Consider the following 15,681-nt stretch of genomic DNA (forward strand, 5'->3'; position numbering starts at 1 on the left):
AGGAGAAGGTCACACCCTTAGGAAATTGCATGAAGTTGTGTGTTCGTGTGTGTGTGTGTGTGTGTGTGTGTGTGAGAGAGAGAGAGAGAGAGAGAGAGAAAGAGACAGAGAGAGAGAGAGAAGGAAAAGATGAAAGAGAAAAAAATAGATAAGTAGACATACTGACAGGCTAACTGGATTTGTTTTCGTGTTTCTTATGTGTAGTTAGCTTAAAGAACTCTTTTTTATCAGTTGGTAAATCAAATGTTAAAAAGAGAATAATGAAGTATAAACCCCCTACTCAATAGGGTGATCGTGTGGGAGTGGGATTACTGAAGAAAGGAAAATTAATACGATTTTTGTGTTTGTGTCTCTTATTGAAAGAAAACAGACTTTTTTTTTCCTCCAAAAATAGGCAAGCCCCCAAATTTCCCTTTTCATAGTACTTTCAAACTACAAACATAACTAATGTTATAGAATGTCTTCTTTGTTCGTAAAGAACATGCTTAATTTGAGCAAATCCACAATGAATTGTGTTTAAGTGTGCTGTGTCATCTGCATGACCTTTCCTTTTCAATTAAAAGAATGCCACAAATTAAATCATAGCAATATTGAAATGAATTATGCATATTTTCTAATTAGAAAGAGTGGCATACTTATTTTTATGACATTCGTGAATTTTTAAAGAATAAAAGAAAGTGGACTGAATCCACAGCTTAAATGTTGTGCAGCAGAATAGATAGACAACAGCACATTAAATACGCTGCCACAGTGCTTTATCTACTTAATAGCATGGAGGATTAGATCCAGTTGTGTTCCAACTGCATTTTATTTGTGTATATGATCAAATTTTATGTAACATTAAGTTTTCCTAAACAATTTGTTGGTGCTTCCTAAAATTATTTTCAGCAAACAATATTTACACCTGGGCTTATATAAAAGAAATTGGAAAAACGAATTTTTGAGTAGTTCCATAAAAAACACAATAATTGAATAAAGTAATCAGTAATTGATTATTCAACTCCAGGTAGGCCAACATCAAAATTATTAAACCGAGAAATAAAAAAAAAGTTGCTGTACATGTTCTAATGTGCCTACTTAAAATATTATTTATACAATATATAAACATATATAGATAAATGTATTTGTTATTAATTAGAAGTGCCAAAAATCAAAATGGCTCTTCAAATGGATATTTTCTTCTAAAACTTTTGTCGTCTTCAGTAAAAATATCTGAAACTTGGTGATGCTTAATACATTTATTATGAAATAATAATTATTTTATTGGCATTTTTAAATGTCAGAGGATAAGTGACTTATATTCTAATGTAATAAATTTTCAATAATATTCACTTGTCCAAAAAGTAATAATATAATATTGCCTTCACAATTAATATGTTTTTTTCTAAAAATTAAAAATATAAATACAATTAGTTTGAAAAATTAAATTTTTCTCATTGCAAAACACATGAACAGACAGACATTGCTTCAGAATAGTTGTATACGTGTGTGTGTTTTGCTAATGACAGTACTAAAATGGGGGCCCTAAGTATAAGGAATAAGGAGGCTTTTAAATTAAAAATAAATGATATTATATGTATAAGTGTTTCCTTATTTTTGAGCCTTTTGAAAAGCCCAGGCTTTTCTAACACTCATAAAAATAGAATATCATCTGTAAACCTTAATAAAATAAAATCAAATATATAGAGTTATAAACAATCAACAATAAAATAATTGTTCAGAAATGCTTCTCCAATCATTTTTTCATCTTTTTTCAGAAGTATAGATTGACAAAACAGAATGCATAAAACAAGGAGTTTCTTAATAATGAGCTCTCTTATATGAAAGGTGTGCTCAAAAGTGTCTTAGATGTAAACTATGTCACTCTGAATAACCTTAAATAATTCCAAGTGATATGTAAAAGGTGTACTAAGTGAAAGAATTTTACAAGAATAAGGCCCACTCTGGAAAATTATTTAGAGCATACGAATAAAACTCCATAGGGAGTGAAGTGCTTTATATGCATTTCCTCTTAATTATTTTTCCCATATACAACTTCCAACAAAAATAAAAAAGGTATATTTCAATTTGTGAATAAAATGACACCCATATTAAGAAATGCCTTAAGAATTTAAAATTATTACACAATTATAATTTTAAAAACAAATATATTTTAAATGTAGATATAAATACATCTATGTATATAATGTAGACTTTACATATATGTGTGTTTAATTATTTTCAAATTATTTATTAATGTGGACCCAAAAATGAATATTCAACTTTTAAATTATATATTATTCATTAGGCATATTCTTTATATTTCTTTAGATTTCAGAGCTAACTTAGATTTTTTACAGATATCTTTACTATTGCAAAAGTTCTAGAGATTTTATGTTAAGACAATCTGCAGGACATATCTTTCTGTCTGGAAAGAACTGTATATGGTTCCCATCTCATAGGATCTACTTTCTGTATATTTAAGAAATATATTATGTTTCTAAAAAATTATTTCCCTTTAAATTTTAGATATATTAGAAGTGTGGAAGAAAGCAATGTGTAAACATCAATACATTTATTTTCAGATGTTTTTAGGAACTGTCACTCTCCCCAAATTATATTTTTTCCCTCTGCAAAGAATTTCAATAAATACAATCTGCCTTGCCATTTATGCTTACTTTTTCTTTTCTTTTGTCTCCCCCTTAATCATTGGCCTCCTTCATAGTCACCATTGTAGTCTGAAAACTTTTGGCACATAAAGAAATCTTTAGCCAGGTGAAACATTCTTAACATTTTATATCTACTGTTTATATTTTTACTGTTAAACTTCTTACATTCTATAGACTAATCCATCACCCCAACCATATTTTTGAATAAGTTCTCTTACATAAAAAATAAATATAATAATTTTTAAAATTAAAGAATGTCTTTTTGGAAGCAAGAAGCATGACACACAGAAAAATACAGAAACAAACAAGACATGTTCCAGATTTAGAAAACCAACTACAGAATACATGTGCAACTTTCTTTTCAATCTGAATTTTGAAATGTATCTTTGTACAGACATTTCACATGGTCAAAAAATTCTCATAGACCTACATTGATAGAAATGTAAAAAATGTGGTGACATCAGAAGCGTCTAGAAAATCTCTGTGATTATACTTTATATGATGGGTATATTGAATTAAAAAAAAGAAAAACAGGTTCAGGAAAACTAACTGTTCACACTGTTGAATTATCCTTTTATTATCCAAACACTAAGAATTTGATACATACAACCAAACACGTCACACTAACAGTGAAAACTGGTTTTCTACTCGTTGAACTGCTATTTGATGTTATACTTAAAATTTTTTTAAATCTACATTTGACTCTGAAGCAACACAGGGATTAGTCATCAAATCCCCATACATTTAAAAATCCACATATAACTTTTGACTACCCCCAAACTTAACTAGTAATAACGGCCTGCTGTTGACTAGAAGCATACTGATAATACAAATGATTAATTAACACATGTTTTGTATTTTATATGTATTATATGCTGTATTTTCACAATAAAATAAGCTGGAATAAAGAAAATCTTAGAAAAATCAGGAGAAAATACATTATAGTATTGCAATGTTTGTATTCATTAATATCATGTTTATTTTGTTCATTTTAAAAATTACAGATGTCTGAAATGACAGGAAACTACAGCTGCAGTACTAAATCTGTGGTACATATCAAGCAATTCAGCTTTTTCTTGTATTGTCATGACTTTTCTCTGGTTCTTGGGAACACTTCCAGCATCATTAGTGGCACTTAATTTTGGTCCCATGGTGTTACTCAAGGTTTATGGTATTGCACTGCACATGATTAAAAAATACACATGAGAACTGCAAGAGATCACTTTTTACTGCAAAATGTAATTTACTGGAAAGATGGAGTACTCACGTGGCCATGATGAGTGTCACACAGCGTTTTAAGCAGATATTCGCAATGGGAGATCATCAGAACAGCAACAGGAGGTGGCTGTTAAATTATTACAAAAGTACAGTATGAACTGAAGTCAATTTTATGCAGTAACAATTTCATACTGTATCTTTATGTTTGTTTACATTTCTCCCAACAGTGAATTACCATGGATGGTCTGAAAGTGTTTGTGTGCATATGTTTTAATAAATATTAATAATTTATAATAGATTTGTGTATATTTTATGGTGGGAAGAAATAGACTGGTACTGTATGTATTTTATGCATTCATGACATATCTAACAATTTTCTTATGTTTTGATAACTCTAGGCTGAAGTTTGTGAGTTTTAATTGTTTTTAAATCTCTAAAACATGTTCTAATATGTTTATTGAAGAAAATCCACATATAAGTGGACCTGTGCAGTTCAAACCTGTGTTGTTCAAGGATCAACTGTATATGTATACAATTTTTTAAAATGACGATAACATTGAATGATTTTATTGTATACAACATGATGGTTTGAAGTATATATACATCGTGAGATAGTTAAATCTAGCCAGTTTACAAGTGTATTACATCACATATTTATCATCTTGGTAGTAAGAGCACATAGCATTCACTCTTTTTACATTTTTCAATAATACAATATGTCATCATTAACTAGAGTCAAGTTGCTTTACTATTGATTTTTAAAATTTATTTCTTCTATTTAACAATAATTATGTATTTTAAAAATTATTATTATACTTTAAGTTCTGAAACACATGTGCAGAACATGTGGGTTTGTTACATAGCTATACATTTGCCATGGTGGTTTGCTGCACCCATCAACATTTAGGTATTTAGGTATTTCTCCTAATGTTATCTCTCCCCTTGTCCTCAACCTCCTGCCAGCCCTCAGTGTATGATTGAGCCCCTCCCTGTGTCCATGTGTTCTCATTGTTCAACTTCCATTTATGAGTGAGAATATGCAGTGTTTGGTTGTCTGTTCCTGTGTTAGTTTGCTGAAAATGATGATTTCCAGCTTTATCTATCTCTCTGCAAAGGACATAAACTCACTCCTTTTGATGGCTGAATGGTATTCCATGGTGTATATGTGCCACATTTTCCTTATCCAGTCTATCATTGATGGACATTTGGGTTGGTTCTAAGTATTTCCTATTGTGAATAGTGCTGCAATAAATATACATATGCATGTGTTTTTATAGTAGAATGATTTATACTCCTTTGGGTATATACCCAGTAATGGGAATGCCAGGTTAAATGGTATTTCTGGTTCTAGATCCTTGAGGAATTGCCACACTGTCTTCCACAATGGTTGAACTAATTTACACTCCCACCAATATTGTAAAAGCATTCCTTTTCACACCTTCTCTAGCATCTGTTGTTTTCCGACATTAATGATTGCCATTCTAACTGGCATGAGATGGTATCTCATTGTGGTTTTGGTTCGCTTTTCTCTAACGACCAGTAGTGATGAGTATTTTTTCATGTGTGTTGAAATTTATTCTTTTCAGAAGTATCTGCTCATTTCCTTTGCCCACTCTGTTGATGGGATTGTTTGTTTTCTTCTTGTAAATTTGTTTAAGTTCCTTGTAGATTCTGGATATTAGCCCTCTGTCAGATGGATAGATTGTCAAAATTTTCTCCCACTCTGTAGGTTGCCTGTTCACTCTGATAATATTCTGATAATAGTTTCTTTTGCTGTGCAGAAGCGCTTTAGTTTAATTAGCTTCCATTTGTCAATTTTTGCTTTTGTTGTAATTGCTTTTGGTGTTTTAGTCATGAAGTCATTCCCCATGCCTATATCCCGAATGGTATTATTGAGGTTTTCTTCTACAGTTTTATAGTTTTAGGTCTTATGTTTAAATCTTTAATCCATCTTGAGTTAATTATGTGTTAAGGTGTAAGAAAGGGGTCCAGTTTCAGTTTTCTGCATATGGCTAGCCAGTTTTCCCAACACCATTTATTAAATAGAGAATCCTTTCCCCATTGCTTGTTTTTGTCAGGTTTGTCAAAGGTCAGATGGCTGTAGATGTTTGGCACTATTTCTGAGGCCTCTATTTTGTTCCATTTGTCTATATATCTGTTTTGGTACCAGTACCATGCTGTTTTGGTTACCATAGCCTTGTAGTATAGTTTGAAGTCAGGTAGCGTGATGCCTCCAGCTTTGCTCTTTTTGCTTAGGATTGTCTTGTCTATACGGGCTCTTTTATGGCTCCATATGAAATTTAAAGTAGTTTTTTTCTAATTTTGTTAAGAAAGTAAATGGTAGCTTGATGGAAATAGCATTGAATCTATATATTACTTTGAGCATTATGGCTATTTTCACAATATTCATTCTTCAGATTCATGAGTATGAAATGTTTTTCCATTTGCGTCCTCTCATTTATTTGAGAAGTGGTTTGTAGTTCTGCTTGAAGAGGTCTTTCACATTTCTTGTGAGTTGTATTCCTACGTATTTTATTCTCTTTGTAGCAAATGCGAATGGGAGTTCACTCCTGATTTGGCTCTCTGTCTATTATTGGCGTAGAGAAATGCATGCAATTTTTGCACATTGATTTTTTTTTTTTTTTTATCCTGAGACTGCTGAAGTTGCTTATCAGCTTGAGGAGTTTATCAGCTGAGATGACGGAGTTTTCTAAATATGCAATTATGTGTTTGTAAACAGAGACAATTTGACTTCCTCTCTCCCTTTTTGAATACCCTTTATTTCTTTCTCTTGACTGATTGACCTAGCCACAACATCCAATACTATGTTGAATAGGAGTGGTGAGAGAGGAAATTCTCAGCTTGTGTCAGTTTTCAAAGGAAATGTTTCCACCTTTTGCCCATTCAGTATGACATTGGCTGCTGGTTTGTCATATATAGCTTTTATTATTTTGAGATGTGTGCCATAAATGCCTAGTTTATTGAGAGTTTTTAGCATGAAAGGTGTTGAATTTTATCAAAGACCTTTTCTGCATCTGTTAAGGTAATTGTGGATTTTGTCATTGGTTCTGTTTATGTGACGTATTACATTTATTGATCTGCATATGTTAAACCAGCCTTGCAGATGAAGCCGAGTTGATTGTGGCGGATAAGCTTTTTGTTGTGATACTGGATTTAGTTTGTCAGTATGTCATTGAGGATTTTTGCACTGATATTCATCAGGGATATTGGGCTGAAATTATCTTTGTGTGTGTGTGTCTCCCAGGTTTTGGTATCAGGGTGATGCTGGACTCATCAAATGAGTTAGGGAGGAGTCCCTCTTTTTTTATTGTTTGAAATATTTTCAGAAGGAATGGTACCAGCTTCTCTTTCTACCTCTGGTAGAATTCAGCTGTGAATCCATCTGGACCAGGGCTTGTTTTTGGTTGGTAGGCTATTAATTACTGCCTCAATTTCAGAACTTGTTATTGATCTATTCAGGGATATGCCGTCTTTCTGATTTAATCTTGGGAGGGTGTATGTGTCCAGGAATTTATCCATTTCTTCTAGATTTTCTAGTTTATTTGCATAGAAGTGTGAGTAGACTGCAAAATTTCCTCTAATTCTGTCGGTTGCCTGTTTACTCTGATGATAGTTTCTTTTGATTTGCAGAGCCTCTTTAGTTTAATTAGATCCCATTTGTCTATTTTGGCTTTTGCTGCCATTGCTTTTGGTGTTTTAGCTGTTAAGTCTTTGCCCATACCTATGTCCTGAAATGTATTGCCTAGATTTTCTTTGGGTTTTTATGGTTTTAGGTCTGATGTTTAAATCTTTAATCCATCTTGAGTTAATTTTTGTATAAGGTGTTTCAGCTTTCTGTATATGGCTAGCCAGTTTTCCCAATACCATTTATTGGGTAAGCAATCTTTTCCTCATTGCTTGCTTTTTTTCAGGTTTGTCAAAGATCAGATAGTTGTAGGTGTGTGGCATTATTTTTGAGGCCTCTGTTCTATTCCATTAGTCTATATATCTGTTTTAGTACCAGTACCATGCTGTTTTGATTACTGTAGCCCTGTAATATAGTTTGAAGTCAGGTTGTGTGATGCCTCCAGCTTTGTCACACTTTTAAGGGCACATCAGCTGCCGTTGTATAGATAGAAATAGGTGGTGGCTGGAGCTATAGAGTTCCCTAGAGATTATGTCCTTTGTCTTTGGAAGCCAGGTAGGGTAGAGAAAGAACACCAGGTGGGGGCAGGGATAAGCCTGTCTGAGCTGACTCTCCTTGGTCATGGCTTGCTGCTGGGAGATATTGCAGAGTGGTTCTCAGGCCAAGGGACTTAAGTTCCCAGGGAGATATGGCTGCTTTTGCTGAGTCACACTGGTCTCCAGGGAATTAGGGGAAAGCTGGCAGTCATACCCCTCACCCCATTCCCATGCAGCCTGAAGTCCTAAAGGTCCAGTGTTATTACCACTGTGACCCCATAACAGCAAGGAATCTATTTCCAGGCAGCCGGTTACCATGGCTGAGAACTTGTTCCAGACCACCAGACTCCATGCTGAGAAAGCAAGTAGACTCATACTTTTTTTGGCATCTTAGTGAGCTAGCATTGATGATCCAGTTCCTTCAAAGGTTCTGTGGATCCTCCCAGCTTTCCTTGTATGTTGTTGTAGTATTTATTGGAGCTAAACTTCATGTTGTGAGTCTCTGTGCAGTGCTCTGTCTGCCTGATCAGGAGCTGCAAGATAGTGCTACCTCCTATCCTGCCATCTTAATTCATTGTTCAAATTTTTTGTATTGTCATTTTTGTATTGCTTTCTTTCTGAATATTATTAATCAGCAGTTGGCTGACTCTGCAGATGTAAAACCCTAGATAAGGGAGGCCAATTGTGGGTGAGTGTGTGTGTAGTGATCTGGAACTGCATTTGTACTATCTCTAAGGTATGCCTGCATGTGTGCTTTATATTTGTGTAAATTCTCCTTCAGTATCATCTGTGTGTGTGTGTGTGTGTGTATGTGTGTGAATATGTATATATGAATATACATATATACACATACACATAAGCATTTTTAAAATACTTTATTCAATTTTCACAACTTTCTGGAAACAAATTATTATTTTTGCCTTTGGGAGGCAGAGTGCAAATAGATAGTCTTGTGCTATCAGGTCACGAGAGAAACTGAAATACTATCAATAGGACTTTTTTCTCACTAAACTAAAATATCTGTCTTCTGATATTGAGAGATGAATTACCAATGGAGAGTCAGTCTAAGACTGGCTTTTAAAAGAGAAAATTAAATACTATCAGGCATGTCAGATTGTATTTTTATGATACAAAATGATTTTATCCGGATGTAAAAGTAATCATTATACGGATTATATTTAAAGTGGTGCAGCAAGGTCTGCATGTAAACTATATCATATTTTTCTTTCATTTTAAAATGATGACAGAAATGCTTGACATGATTTCCCATGTAATCACTTATTTTATACATGTGTCATTTTCCAGTATCTGTGTATGCCAAAAGTGGGTGAAAATCTACTTATCATTATTATCCAATTTAATCAAATGTGAATGCTTTTAATTATGGACATAAAATTCTACTTTTCATTGATTCATGATGTCACGAGGATTAGTAAATAAGGGACAATTTAATAATCAATTTGCTATAAACATATAGTAGATGAAGTTTAGAAGAGGATTATAAAATAGTTAAATATTTATAATATAAATCAAGTGAAAATAAGTGAATTGCCTTTGAAAAGAAGGTAAATTGCCTATGAAAATGCTGAATGTTTTTTTCAACACATTCTGTGGGAAGTTTTGTTACTTTATTCTAAACAGGTGTATAATATATAATAAAAATAAAAACTGAAGAGAAAGGTAATAGAAATAAACATAAGGTCAAAAATTTTTTAAAATTAATGCATATTTTAATTGCTGGAGGTAACAACATGGCATACTAATAATACAGTACAACTAATCCTCTGTCCAAAATGCTCACTGTCTACAACTTTCATTAATGTATATACCTGAGGGATATGGCAGAAATTTGAAACAAGGGCAGGTGTTATTATGTGGGAAAAAATATTTCTTACAGCAGCTCTGTGTTAATCCATTTTGCTTTGCGAAAAAGAAATACCTGAGTCTGGGTAATTTATAGAGTTTTAACTGGCTCATCGTTTAACAGGCTGTGCAGGAAGCATGATGTTGGCATCTGCCTAGCTTCTGGTAAGGCTTCAGGGAGCTTTCACTCATGATGGAAGGTGAAGCAGGAGCAGATTCCTCTCCTGATGAGAGATGGAGTGAGAGACGGGGAGCAACAGTGAGAGGAAGGTACTAGGCTCCTTTTTAAACAATCAGGTCTTGTGTGATTTCATTACCATGTGGAAGGCACCAAGCTATTCATGCACGATCCAGTCCCATGACTCAAACACCTCCCACAAGGCCCCACCTCCAACACTGGGGATTACATTTCAATATGAAATTTACAGCAAACAAATATTCAAACCATATCAAACTATACAATGTGAAATAAAAGAGTATAGACATTGAGGACGCAAAGATATAAGAATAATACAATGGACTATAGGGACTACGGGAGAAGGGTAGGAGTGGGGCAAGGGATAAAAGAGTACAAATAGGTGCAGTGAATACTGCTTTGGTGATGGGTGCACCAAAATCTCTTAAATCAGCAGTAAAGAACTTACCCATGTAACCAAACACCACCTGTACCCCAAAAACCTATAAAAAAAGAAAAAAAAGAGTATATACACACAAATAATGTTGTTACATTAATTAATCTACATCACAGGTTATGGCTATGTAAGTTGCAAATTTAACACATTAATATAATTTTATATTTGAATCTATGTTATCTGTCCCTTCATATTTATGCTTCTACACTGTATATCTGCTATATTGTCTGTTCAAACTAGTTTATTTCTTATAAATATGTACCTCTCCATATATGCCATGGAATACTATGCAGTCATAAAAAATGATGAGTTTGTGTCCTTTGTAGGGACATGGATGAATCTGGAAACCATCATTCTCAGTAAGCTAACAAGAACAGAAAGTCAACCACCACATATTCTCACGCATAGGCTGGTGTTGAACAATAAGAACGCATGGGTACAGGGAGGGGAACATCACACACTGGGGTCTGTTGGGGGGTGGGGCACTAGAGGAGAGACAGCAGAGGGTGGGGAGGTTGGGGAGGGATCACACTGGGAGAAATGCCTGATGTAGGTGACAGGGGGATGGAGACAGCAAATTGTCATGGCGTGTGTACCTACGCAACAATCCTGCAAGATCTGCACATGTACCCCAGAACTTAAAATACAACAAAAAAGTACCTCTCATTATAGTATGATTTCCTTTTTCATCTTAAGTATTAAAGATTAGTGTTGATATTACTTGCTTGATACCATTTTTACTTCTTAAATTTTTTTCTAGTTGATATAATTTTGTCAAAACACTAGCATTTTGTTATTACTTTACCTCTTAAATTGATCTCATGTATTCAACTTAAATATAAAATTCATTGATATCAAAGTATCTAGGTATAATTTTATGATCATTTTCTTAATGTATAAGGTGTTCCACGTTTTCTTAATTTGTAAGCTCTTCCATATTTTATTTCTGTCTTGAAGTTTAATGCCAAGAAATTAGATGATGGATTTCCTATATTATACACTGATATTTGCTTATGTATTCATTGTTTTTCTTTACCGCAAATTTTTGGCATAGGATCATTTCATTTTGTTGTAAAGCATAACTTTTAGAAGTTCTTTCAGTGAGAAGATTTTGATGGTGAATATTCTGTTTTTATTTGTTAAAGAATCCTTCAACCTTTGCTTTTGGAAAATTGTTTAAAAAGAAAGATAATTTTAGGTTGAAAAGTCTTTTGTTCTAATTTAAACATCGTTTCACACTCTTCTAGTTGTCCTTATTATTGTTGGGAAGTCCAGCATCTACTTATTTTTTCATTTCCATCCAGTAAGTGTAAAATTATGCACTTTGCATTTGTGTAAGGGCTAGCCTAATATTTATGCTAAGAGTTGTTAATGTTTGAGTTTGTACATTCAATTTAAATTTTTTGTTCTCTTTTTAGATAACAAAATCATTCTATGTCAGTGTAAACATATTTACCATTTCAACTATTCTGTTACTTCTATGCTTTAAATTATATTGGAAGACTTAGTATTATATGTGAACTGGATAGTATTTAATTTATCAGTGAATAAACCTTTTTTTTTTTTTTTTAATCTTTTCTTCTCCCATCTCAGACTTTCTATCTGGAATGATATTCCTTCTGCCTAATGATCATTCCTTTACACTTCTGTTTAAACTTCCGAAAGTTGGAAAGAAAATGGTAGAATTCTATAGAATAGATTTTTGCAATATCTAACAAAATTACACATGCAGTTATTTTTTAAATTATGAAGTCTTGTTTATAATAACCTATCAAATAAATATATTAAAATGTAAAATAATATAATGCAGCTTTACTTGTAATGTAAAAACTGAAAACATGGCAAAGATATAGATGTAAAAATCCTGTTTTATGTTTTTGACATTATGTTTTTGACAAAGCGTCTTTGTATATTACCTTTTTCTTTTCTCTTGCTGCTTTCAGAATTCTTTATCCTTGACCTTTGGGAGTTTGATTATTTAATGTTTTGAGGTTGTCTTTATTTTGACTAAATCTGTTGTCTTTCCTATAAGCTTCTCATACTTTGTATCTTTCTCTAGATCTGGAAAGTTCTCTGTTACTGTATTTTGAATAAACTTTCTACCTTTATCTCTCTCTCTCTAACTCCTTTTTAAGGCCAATAACATTCAGATTTACCTTTTTGAGAGTTGTTTTAGGACTTGTAGGTGTATTTCATTCTTTTTTATACTTTTTATTTTTTCTTCTTTGCATATATGAAAACATATGATTAAGTTATTAATGACTATAATCATCCTACTGTACTATCAAATAGTAGGTCTTATTTATTTTCCTTTTTATTTTTCATACCCATTAATCACTCCCACCTCCCCTCCAATATCCCACTGGCCTTCCAACCCACTGGTAATCATGCTTCTACTCTCTAGGTCCATGCAGTGTGCAATAAGCACATCATGGATAACAGAGTATCCATCCCCTCTAGCATTTTTCCCCTTTGAGTTACAAACAAATCAATTACACTTTTTAAATTATTTTAAAGTGTACAATGAAGTTATTGACTATAGTCACCCTGTTGTGCTTTCAAATAGTAGCTCTTATTAACCATCTACCCTTCAGCTACACCCACTCCCACCACCAACTGCCCTTCCCAGTGTCTGATAACCATCCTTCCCCCCTCTGTTTCCATGGGATCCTTTTTAATATTTAGCTCCCATTGATAACCAAGAACATATGAAGTTGGTTTTTCTGTGCCTGGTTTATTTCACTTAACACAATGATCTCCAATTCATGCTGTTGCAAATAACAGGATCTTATTTTCTTTTTATGGCTGAATAGTATTTTGCTGTGTATAATTACCACATTTTCTTTATCCACTGTCTTTTGGTGAACACTTGGGTCACTTGCAAATCTTAGCTATTATAAGCCGTGCTACAACAAACATAAAAGTGCAGATATGTCTTCAGTATACTGATTTTCTTTCTTTTGGATATACATCCAGCAGAGAGATTGCTGGATCATATGTTAGCTCTATTTTTAGATTTAGCTTTTCTTTGAGGAACCTCCAAACAGTTCTCCATAGTTGTGGTACTAATTTACATTTCCACCGACAGTGTACAAGGATTTTATTTTCTTCACATCCTTGCCAGCATTTCTTATTTTCTGTCTTTTGGATATAAGCCATTTTAACTGGGGTGAGAAAGTATCTCACTGTAGTTTTCACTGGCATTGCTCTGAAGATCAGAGGTGATGAGCATCTTTTCTTATGCTCTGTTTGTCATTTGTACGTCTTCTTTAGAAAATTTCTATTCAAATATTTTGCACACTTATTATCAAATTTTTAGATTATTTTTACTACAGAATTATTTGAGTTCTTTATATATTCTGGTTGTTAATCCCTTGTCTGATGGGTAATTTGCCAATATTTTCTCCCATTATGTAAATTATCTCTTCACTTTGTTGATTTTTTTTCAGAAGATTTTTAACTTGATGTGATTTCATTTGTCCACCTTTGATTTGTTTACCTGTGCTTGTGGGTTACTGCTCAATAATTTTTTACACAGATCAATGTCCTTGAGCTTTTCTGCAATATTTTCTTGCAGTACTTTTATATTTGAGGTATTGGTTTTAAGTCTTTAATCTATTTTGATTTGATTTTGTTACATGGCAAGAGATGTGGGTCTGTTTGATTCTTCTGCATATGGATACTAGTTTTCCCAGCATCATTATTGAAAACACTGTATTTCCCCCAATGTATGTTCCTGGTAACTTTGACAAAAATGAGTTCACTGTAAGTGTGTGAATTTGTTTCTGCGTTCTCTACTCTGTTCCATTGGTATGTTTTTATGCCAGTATAAATACATTGGTCTTTATACTGTTTTGGTTACTATATCTCTGCAGTATAATTTGAAATTTGAAATCAGGTAATGTGAATAGTCCAGATTCATTCTTTTTGTTTAGGATAGCTTTGGTTATTCTGGATCTTTTGTGGTTTCATATACATTTTAGGAATTTTACAAAATATTTCTGTGAGAAAGATCATCCATATTTTTATCAAGATTGAATTGAATCTGTAGAGTACTTTGATAGTACGAGTATTTTAACAATACTGATTCTTCCAATAATTTTTTTTCCAATTTTGTGATATCCTCTTTAATTTCTTTGATCAGTGCCTTATAATTCTTATTATAGACATCTTTTACTTCGTTGGTTAATTTATAGGTATTTTATTTTATGTGTGGCTCTTATAAAAGGGATTACTATTTTATTTCTTTTTCACATTGTTTACTGTTAGCATATATAAATGCTACCTATTTTTGTATGTTTATTTTGTATCCTGCATTTTTACTGAATTTTTTTATCAGTGATAATAATTTTCTTGTGGAATCTTTAGTATTTTTCACATATAGGAGATCATATTATCTATAAACAAAGATAATTTGACTTTTTCATTTCCAATTTGGATGAACTTTACATCTTTATCTTGTTTTATTGCTCTAGCTAGGACTTCCAGTACTATGTTGAATAACAATGGTGACACTGGACATTTTTGTCATGTTTCAGATCTTAGAGGAAAGGCTTTCAGTATTTCCTCATTTAGTATAATATCTGTATGTCTGCTGTACATAGTTTTTATTATGTTGAGTCATATTCCATCTATACCCAGTTTTTTGAGAGTTTTATCATGAAGGGGTCTTGAATTTTATCAAATGATTTTTTAGGATCATTGAAATTATTATATGTTATTTATCTTTGATTTTGTTGATATAATGTATTATGTTGATTGATTTGTATGTGTTGAACTATTCTTGCATTCCAGGGATAAATCCCACTTGGTGAACATGGATCATCTTTCTAATGTATTGTTGAATTCCTCTGGCTAGTATTTTGTTGAGGATTTTTGCATCAATATTCATCAGTAATATTGGCCTATAGTTTTCTTTCTTTTTTTTTTTTNTTTTTTTTTTTTTTTTTTTTTTTTTTTTTTGATGTTTCTCTTAATGGTTTTGTGATCAGGGTAATAATGATTTTGTAAAATGTATTTGAAAGAATTTCCTCCTCCTATATTTTTCAGAATAGCTTCAGTAGGATTGGTAGAGTTCTTTAAATGTTTGATAATGTTTAGTATTGAATTCCTATGTCCTAGGGTTCTCTTCACTGAAA

The sequence above is a fragment of the Cebus imitator genome, unplaced genomic scaffold (genome assembly GCF_001604975.1).
Source record: "Cebus imitator isolate Cc_AM_T3 unplaced genomic scaffold, Cebus_imitator-1.0 Scaffold293, whole genome shotgun sequence".
In the NCBI taxonomy this organism is placed as follows: domain Eukaryota; kingdom Metazoa; phylum Chordata; class Mammalia; order Primates; family Cebidae; genus Cebus; species Cebus imitator.